Source organism: Galeopterus variegatus, unplaced genomic scaffold, assembly GCF_000696425.1.
Source record: "Galeopterus variegatus unplaced genomic scaffold, G_variegatus-3.0.2 Scaffold3817, whole genome shotgun sequence".
NCBI lineage: Eukaryota > Metazoa > Chordata > Mammalia > Dermoptera > Cynocephalidae > Galeopterus > Galeopterus variegatus.
The window spans coordinates 77,521-86,534 of NW_007729928.1; the positions used below are offsets into that span (position 1 = coordinate 77,521).

Consider the following 9,014-nt stretch of genomic DNA (forward strand, 5'->3'; position numbering starts at 1 on the left):
GGCGGCGGCGGCGGCGGCTACAAGTCCTCGTCTTCCGGGTCCGCTGGAGAGTCCTCGTCTAAGGGACCCAGGTCAGCAGAAACTAGCTGGGGTAATCAATTAGTTTTAACTTTCTGAAACGCTTTAGTTGCTTTTGAAGCTCTAGAGCTGTTTAAAAATTAAAATCTTAGGGTTTCTATTTGCATGTTTTAACGAGCTGTACCCTTGAGACCGATTTTGAAGGAAAAATGGCATGATCTAAATGCCATAACTTAATTGCTTGGGGGGTTTTTTAACAACGTAAAAATGTTGAATTTTCTTCTCTTTAAAAAGTTGAATGTACTTGTCTTTTTTAAATATTTGTTTGGTAATTAGTAAGGACCCCTACAAATTGCTTGGTCTAAATTCTGATTTTTTTTTTTTCATTATTCTCACAGATACTAACAAAACCAGATTAATCAAGACCATTATTGAAGAGGTGGCACCTGATGGTAGAGTCCTTTCATCTACGGTTGAATCAGAAACCAAGAAACACTACTACTAAGTTACCTCAAGAGGAAAGAGTCTCCCTTCACACAGGCCATTATATACAGATGCGTGGGAAACAAAATCGCCAAGAAAACTCTTGAGTCTTAATGGTCTATAGAAATAGGTTCACTCCTTGAAAATAAGGTGTCTAAAAGGTGTTCTGTGGTTTCTGTATTTCTTTTCACTTTACCAGAAAGTGTTCTTTAATGGAAAAAAGAAAAGAAAAAGAAAAACTTTCTATTCTCATTTACTAATGAATTTCAATAAACTTTCTTACTGATGCAAACTATCCAAATTTGTCAGAATTTATTTTTACTTGTTAGATAATACTTTTTTAATTAAAGATTAGTAAACTATAGCATTTGAAGGTTGATGTATCCAAAAATTCTGAAGATGGAATTACTGTCATGATTCTTCTGAGTAAGATTTTTAATTTTGTAGGTATGTTTAGACCAATGTAAGTGATCTCACTGACTGAAAAAGTCCATAAGACCCCATCTTACTCTTTCTTAAAGATACATAATATGTGGAAAGCTCCTGGCTCTCTGGCTTTAAATCCTAGAAATTTTGAAATATCTCCAATAAGACCCCCAAAATAAAATTAACAGGAAATTTCATACTTTCTGATTACCTGGCTTCTCACATTTGCCTGCCCTTATTTTCTTCCAACTACTATATTACTTCTTCCCAGTTGCTCTACAGCTTGAGATATCTTCCAACACTTACCAGCCACATAAAATCATCTCTCTCCCAACATACTTATTTGGTGTCTATAAAATGAATGTAAGAAGGACCGTCACCATATGGTGATGCCAGTGTAACCAAAGGGGCACCACTAGGTTTCTGTCTACCCCAACCCTGTCCAGTGATTAGTAATAAGGACTTGGTACTCTCAGGGTCATCAGCCCAGTCACATCCCTCAGCCAATAAGAACCCAACTGACATTACTTAATACTCTGCTAGGGGTACCATGAGGAGCAAGAGGGGAGGGTGCAGGGCTGGAGTTAATATGTGCTTAAGACTACCTTGTGTTCCCTGGTGGGTTGCTGGATTCCCCATGTCCACAAAGCAGCAGCCTCCCTCAGTATTCTCAGTATTTTGCTTCAGTTTTCTCCAGAATATGAGCCCTGATTCCCATGCCATTTGCTTGGAACTCCCTCTACTGTGTAGAGTCTTTCCTTTGTACCCCAAATTGATGACAGGAGCCTTATTTCAATGATAATGGACTTCCCTATAGACAGGGCTCCATAATCTAGTTGGCACCAAGTGTTACCATAGCCCAGAGGCTCTCTACTTCAGCTCACATCCCTCTTTATATGTGGATATTTGCACCAGCCACCCTTCTTGGGGTGCACTGTTGAAGGCCCAACATGCTATATTGTAAAGCCCTGGAACCAGGGTGTTGCTGGTTAAGGACTCAGAGCTCTACTGTGTATATAGTCCTATACTGGCTGCCATTCAGAAACACTATCTTTCATAATATTTGTCTAATAAAGTTAACCAAGTCCCTGGGACCTATTATATTATTCATAATCTGAGATGGCCATTCTTCTCATTCTGAAGAAATGTTTTCATATTCAATAACACTGATTTGAGACAAATACAAATATGTTATTGTATTAGCCCATTTTTGTGTTGCTGTAACAGAATACCTGAGACTGAGTAGTTTATAAAGAAAAGAGGTTTATTTGTCTCACAATTCTGGGACAGCTGAATCTGGCACAGGCCTCAGGCTGCTTCTACTCAGGGAGAAAGGTGACAAGCAGCCAGCAGATGGGAGATTACATGGCAAGAGGAAGCAAGAGAGTGAGAGGGAGGTGCCAGGGTCCTTTAAACAACAACCTCTCGCAGGAACTAGTAGAATGAGAACTCACACACTACTCCTCCCCCAGGGAGGGCATTAATCCGTTCATGAGAAACCCACTCCAATGACCCAAACAGCTCCCAACACTGCTACATTAGGGATCAGATTTCGACAATGAGCTTTGGGGGAGCAACATATCCAAACTCCATCAGTTATTATGAGATAGTCGTACTTGCTATTAAGCTTTGTCTCTTCTACCTATTCTGCCCTCCTCCCCCCCAAACAGGATCTCCACTGGTCAGAGTTCTTTATCTGGTTGAGAGATGACCCAAACCTTCATTCCTAAAAAGTCTGAATACATAGTGCTCCTTTCTTCTTACCTATTCAATCTCCCAATACTTCCTTAAATAATTGTCTATATCAAATTCTCTCTGATAAAGTAATTGCTTTATCTCTGATAGTGAACTGCTTCCTTGACTGGACTCTGATACTATGGTTTAATAAAGACAATCTTTTTAAATGAACAACTTGATTTTAACAAGGACCTATAAATATTGGTATTTATAGCAAAAAAATAACATTATAAAAAAGATATCAAATAGCAAAAGTCACTATTTTTACTACATAGATTTGTCACGTAGCTATTAACCAAAAAAATTCCCGTACGCATTCTTACAGGTCCTAAAGTTGTTAAAGAATCCTGCTATCTCAGCAGGATAGTGCCCAGTGAGACTAGCAGAGCCCATTTGGCACCTGTGGAATCATACTATAACAGCAAAAGTTTGTTTCTACAAAGATGTACTCTCATGCTGTTAAAGGCCTTAGAGATTTGTACCCTGACCTTGATGTTCATGGTAGCTTGATATTTTATGTGGGAGTAGAGAAGTAGTTTTGTTAGGGTTACCTTTATCGGGGCAGTAACTTGACTAAGGTTAACTAAATAGGGTGCATCCAGTATTTTCCACCTAGATTGCATCTTGAGAGTGGGAATTAGGGAAAGAGTTTTTCATGGTTATAAGCATGTATTTCAAAATCAGTGATCCCTGGACTTTAGATCCTGGTACTGGCATTTATAAATTATGTAACTTTGGACAAGTTACTTTAACCTGTTGGAGTCTTAGTTTTCTTATCTATACTATAAGGATAAAAAATGTGATAGTTGTGCTTTAAGTAAGTCAATGCCTATAAAGCACTTAGAAAAATGCCTACCATATGGTAGGTACTGAAGAACATGTAACTTTGGACAAGTTACTTTAACCTGTTGGAGTCTTAGTTTTCTTATCTATACTATAAGGATAAAAAATGTGATAGTTGTGCTTAAAGTAAGTCAATGCCTATAAAGCACTTAGAAAAATGCCTACCATATGGTAGGTACTGAAGAAACAGTATTCTATTCATCCTCAAAGAAATATGCCCATTGACTAAACATAGTTTCTCCAAAGATATATATGAGCATCACTATAAATTACTAGAGTAGGTGATTAGTAACATAGTCTTCCAAGAGGTAGAGAACAAGGTCATGTTGCTGTCCTAGGACCATAAAACTAAATTCCAGTCAGTGGGAACAATGGTGAGAGTGTGTCACAAAGGCTTATGACTCATCTAGTCCTGTGAACCAGAGGTCCAATAAAATATAGCAAGAGGTTTATGAAAGTATGTGGGAAGGACCAGATAAAGCAATCCTAACATTCATATGGAACAACAAAAGACCTCAAACAGTCAAAGCAATCCTGAGCAAGAATTATAAAGCTGGAGGCATAATGCTTCCTAACTTCAAATCATATTATAAAGCTATTGTATTCAAAACAGCATGGTATTAGCATAGAAACAGACACTCAGACCAATGGAACAGAATAGAAAACCCAGGAATCAACCCACATACTTACAGCCAACTGATCTTTGACAAAGGCAACAAGAACGTACATTGGGGAAAAGACTGCCTCTTCAATAAATGGTGCTGGGAAAATTGGACATCCACATGGAGAACAATGAAACTGGACCTGTACCTCTCACTATATACCAAAATCAAATCAAAATAGATTAAAGACTTAAATATAAGATCCACAACCATAAAATTACTAAAAGAAAACATAAGGGAAACACTCCAGGAAGTAGGACTTGGCAAAGACTTTATGAATAAGACCCCAAAAGCACAAGCAACAAAAGAAAAAATAAATGAATGGGATTATATCAAACTAAAAGTCTTCTGCACAGAAAAGGAAACAATCAATAGAGCAGAAAGACAACCTACAGAATGGGAGAAAATACTTGCAAACTATATCTGACAAGGGATTAATATCCAGAATATATAAGGAACTCAGAAGGAGAGAACAAAGCTAAGAATACTAGAGTTGGGGAGGAGGGAGGCAGGGGGAGTTGGGGAATGATAGGTCAGGTGGTGGGCATGGGGAAAGATTGTGATTTGTAATGATGAATATGCTAAAAATAATTTTAAAAAGAGAAATGGAGGGAATTATTGCAAATTGGTATAAATATTGAAGAGTATCTCAGAAAAGAATTTGGGTAGCATTCCGAAAATAGTTTTCTCCTTCAAGATTTTAGCAAAGAAAAACTTAACTTTAAAAAGTTATGGAAAGATTCATATTATCTTACAATTCTATTCTTCCATGACCTTTTTGAAGTACCCCCGTAAGTCACATACTAAAGCTTTTTAAGCAACTTATTCTACTCAGAATAAGTTGTCTCAAGAGAAATGCTTGAGAAAGCATGAATAAATGGGTTTAAAGGTGAGCTGAACCATAACCAAGCTAATGACGCCTTTGGAAGAAGAACTCTCATTAAAAGTTTTGACCTATAGAGCCTCTGTAAGCTTCTGTAAATTAAGAAATTTGGAGGAAAGAATATAAAACAAGACAGCACCAGAATACATCTTGATAAATTGAACAGTTGTAAGAATAAAAGCGAATGGGGTATCTGAGAAAGGACTTCACAGGTGTCTGTACTTTCAATTTAGGAACTCAGTTTTATAAGTTTGCCTAATCTTAACAGTTCGTCCAATTATCCCAAGGTTCTCCCTTCAATCTGATAATAAAACTGTACATGTTGCTTACTATAAAGCTATTGAAGTAACAAAATAATGTGGCACTTGTATAAAAATTGCTGCTGCTGCTGGTAGTGACAATGAAAATAATTGTAGCCTTTAAATAATGCTTAATATATGTCAGGCATTGTTTTCAGTAAATTAACGGTAGATAGATTGACCCAGTGTATGTAATATGCATATAAACTCATCTTAACAACCATCCTATCACTTATTTTCAACATAGAACCACAGTTATTTTTTTTTTAAGGTAAGTCTTCTATCGCTCATTTGATCAAAACCCTTTAATGTCTCTCCATTTCCCTTTTGGTGTTCCCTTTGGCTGGCATATTCTTCACTAAGATAGACATGGGTCTGGCTTCCTTACCTCCTTCAAGCCTTTGTACAATGGTCACCTTCTCTTTGAGACCTACCCTGTCTCCTTATTTAAAATTTTACCCCCAGGGGCTGGCCCGGTGGCGCACTGCTGCAGTGTGCCGCTTGGGAGTGCGGTGGCGCTCCCACCGAGGGTTCGGATCCCACATGCGGACCGGCTGCTCACTGGCTGAGTGAGGTGCGGGAGCAACGCCGAGGGTTGCGATCCCGTTGCCGGTCCCGGTCCGGTACGGGCGCGACACTGAGGGTTGCGATCCGTTGCCGGTCACAAAAAAAGACAAAAAGGAAAAAAAAAAAATTTACCCCCAGTCCTCTTGACTGCCCTGCCTGTTTCCCTTTTTCTTTTTTCATAGCACGGTTTCCAACTTACTATATGAGTTCAATGTAATTATTATTATTTATTGTTTTCCACTGCTAGAAGATACACTCCAGAAAGACAAGGATCGTTGACGGCTTTGTCCTCTCATGTATCCCAAGAAACTGGAACAGTGACTGGGACAGGTTAGGCACCAAAAATACATTTGTTGAAGGAATGAACTCTATGAAATACATACTATTGTTATCCCACTTTACAGATGAGGAAACTGAAACACAGAATTTAAATTAATTAATCTCTGGAATTAAGAGTTCAGGAAACAACTCATATATATGTGGACATTAACAGTAATAAAAGGATGATCTCAAAATAGTGGGAAAGTAAGGCTTATCCAATAAATGGTAAACTATGAAATCCCTAACAAACCAAAAAGAAGTCCAAATTAATATTTTAAACAGCCAAAAATGTAGTCAAAAAAAAGCAGAAAAATATTTTATATAATCACATTTTCTCTCTCTATTTTGAAATAATTATAGACTCATAGGAAGTTATAAAAAAAAGTAGAGTCCGTGTACCCTTGACCCAGCTCTACCAAATAGTGGCATATAACTGGAATACAATATTTAAAATAGGAAATGGACATTGGTATGTTACTATCATTTTTCCTAATCTGCATCTGTATGTATGTGTGTGTGTGTGTGACTATGTACCCCATGTATAGATTTGTGTAACCACCACCACAATCAAGATCCAGAAATGTTCCATAATTGCAAAAAATTCTTTCATGCTATATCTTTGTATGCACATCTATGTCTCTATATCCCCCTCCCTGTCCCTGGCCCCTAGCAACCACTAATCTGTTCTCCATCTCTATAGCTTTCTCATTTTAAGAATGTTATATAAGTGTAATCACATAGTATGTAACCTTTTGAGACTGAATGTCTGCATTCAAGTTTTTGTGTGAGTGTAAGTTTTCATTTCTCTGGGATAAATGTCCAAGAATATAATTGCTAGGTCATATGATAGGTGCACGTTTAGTTTTATAAGAAACTGCCAAACTGTTATCCAGAGTGGCTGTACCATTTTATACTGCCACCAGCAATGAATGAGAGATCAGGTTTCTCCACATTTGCACCGGCATTTGGTAATGTCAGTTTTTTTCTAGTGGGTATGAAATTCCGAGTGAGCCACGGGCCGGCCCTGAGGATGATAATTTTGATTAAATAAGTTTCTCAAGGAGCCAATTATTTGTGCTGAAGAGATGAAAAATGCTACAAGTTCTATGCTTTCTGGACAAAGATGCACCTTCTCTGTCTACCCAGCTCCTGTTGTAGTATTATGCTGAGTTTCTTTCTGGGTTTCCTTTCCTTTTCTGGGTGTAATTTAAAGCCCTTTTTCTACTGAATGTGAAAGTAAAAGTTTTGAAACCAGATGCCAAATGGTGCTTCAGTAAGTTTTTTTGTTGTTGTTTTTATTTTTGTTTTGTTTTTTCTTAATTTGTTTCCTCTCACATAATGGAAATGGAACGAGGCTCTTGTAAGCTAGAATTTTTTTTTTTCTTTTAAAAGATGACCGGTAAGGGGATCTTAACCCTTGGCTTGGTGTTGTCAGCACCACGCTCAGCCAGTGAGCTAACCGGCCATCCCTATATGGGATCCGAACCTGTGGCCTTGGTGGTATCAGCACCACACTCTCCTGAGTGAGCCACGGGCTGGCCCGAAGCTAGAATTTTTTTAATAGTATTCTCAAGAGTAACACAAAAACTTTAGACAACTAACTTTTCAGGTCTCGCTTTGTTAATTTTCTAAGAGATAAAGTAGATGAGCATAACAAAAATGCTGCTTTGCTTAGATGAAGTGTTTAGTTCTCCATCTAATAGACGGCTAGCTAGATACACACCATCTCATCTGACTTTCCCTAAAGCAGGTCTTATAGTCACATAGTTTATAAGAACAACATGAGCTGCCCCACAGGAATGTCACGAGAATATGGATTGTGGTTTCTGAGTCTCAGATGAGAAATAATGGATGTATTGTTATTTTTACAACAATTTCAACATGCTAGCATGATGTGAGCATGGAAATATTTATTACAGAATGGCACCCAACTCTTAGTTTTTCTTCTCAATACTTGTTTTTAAGTACTACAATCTCTGTCTTAGTCCATTTTGTGCTGCTGTAACAGAATACCCAAGACTGGGTGATTTGTAATGAACAGAAATTAATTGGCTCACAATTCGGAGGCTAAGTACAAAATCAAGGAGACCTCATCTGGTGAGGACCTTCTTGCTCCATAACATGGAGAAAGGCATCACATGGCAGAAGGGCAAAGAGACCGCAAAAGAAAGACAAGAGAAAGATCACCCAAGGGAGGAGAACGCACTCCCCAGATCATGGTAATAAACTGGACTCCATCAAAATTTAAAACTTCTGCTCTTTGAAAGTCACCACTTAGAAAATAAAAAGACCATATCTGCCAGCTTCCAAGAAAAGAAAAGAAAAAGACAAGCCACAGACTGGAAGGACATATTCTCAAAACACAAATCCTATAAAGGACTGGCATCGAGAATATAAATACAAATAACTCACCTCTTAAAGTTCCCACGTCCCAATATTGTTACAATGGCAATTAAATTTCAACATGAATTTTGGAGGGGACAAACATTCAAACCATAGCAATCCCAAAGGCTCATTTCACCATTTGTAAAGGCAGACAGTAGAGAATACTATACGTGCCGACCTAAGGAGCATGCTTGCCTCTGCTACCATGGTAATGGCTGAGTCCTCTATTGCTCATATGCAAGGCTTTGATCTGTGTAATGGGCCACATCTATGGGGTAAGAGAGTCAAAAGAAACAAAACGTTGTCTCATCTTCTTCTGCCCCAGGAAAGCCACTAGAACCGATAATCAAATTCACCATGAAATCAATTGAATTTCTATGTATCAGTAAT

At 38.0% G+C, this 9,014-nt stretch overlaps 1 long non-coding RNA gene across 2 annotated transcripts; it reads left to right on the forward strand.

Annotated features, from left to right (window-relative positions):
• On the forward strand, positions 1 to 796 carry LOC103601638. Of its 2 annotated transcripts, none has more exons than XR_551466.1 (2): positions 1 to 91; positions 417 to 796. It is a non-coding gene; the product is annotated as an uncharacterized LOC103601638 (long non-coding RNA). The 2 variants fall into 2 exon arrangements; XR_551467.1 differs by having other exon boundaries at positions 1 to 71.
• The last annotated feature ends 8,218 nt before the right edge of the window (positions 797 to 9,014 follow it).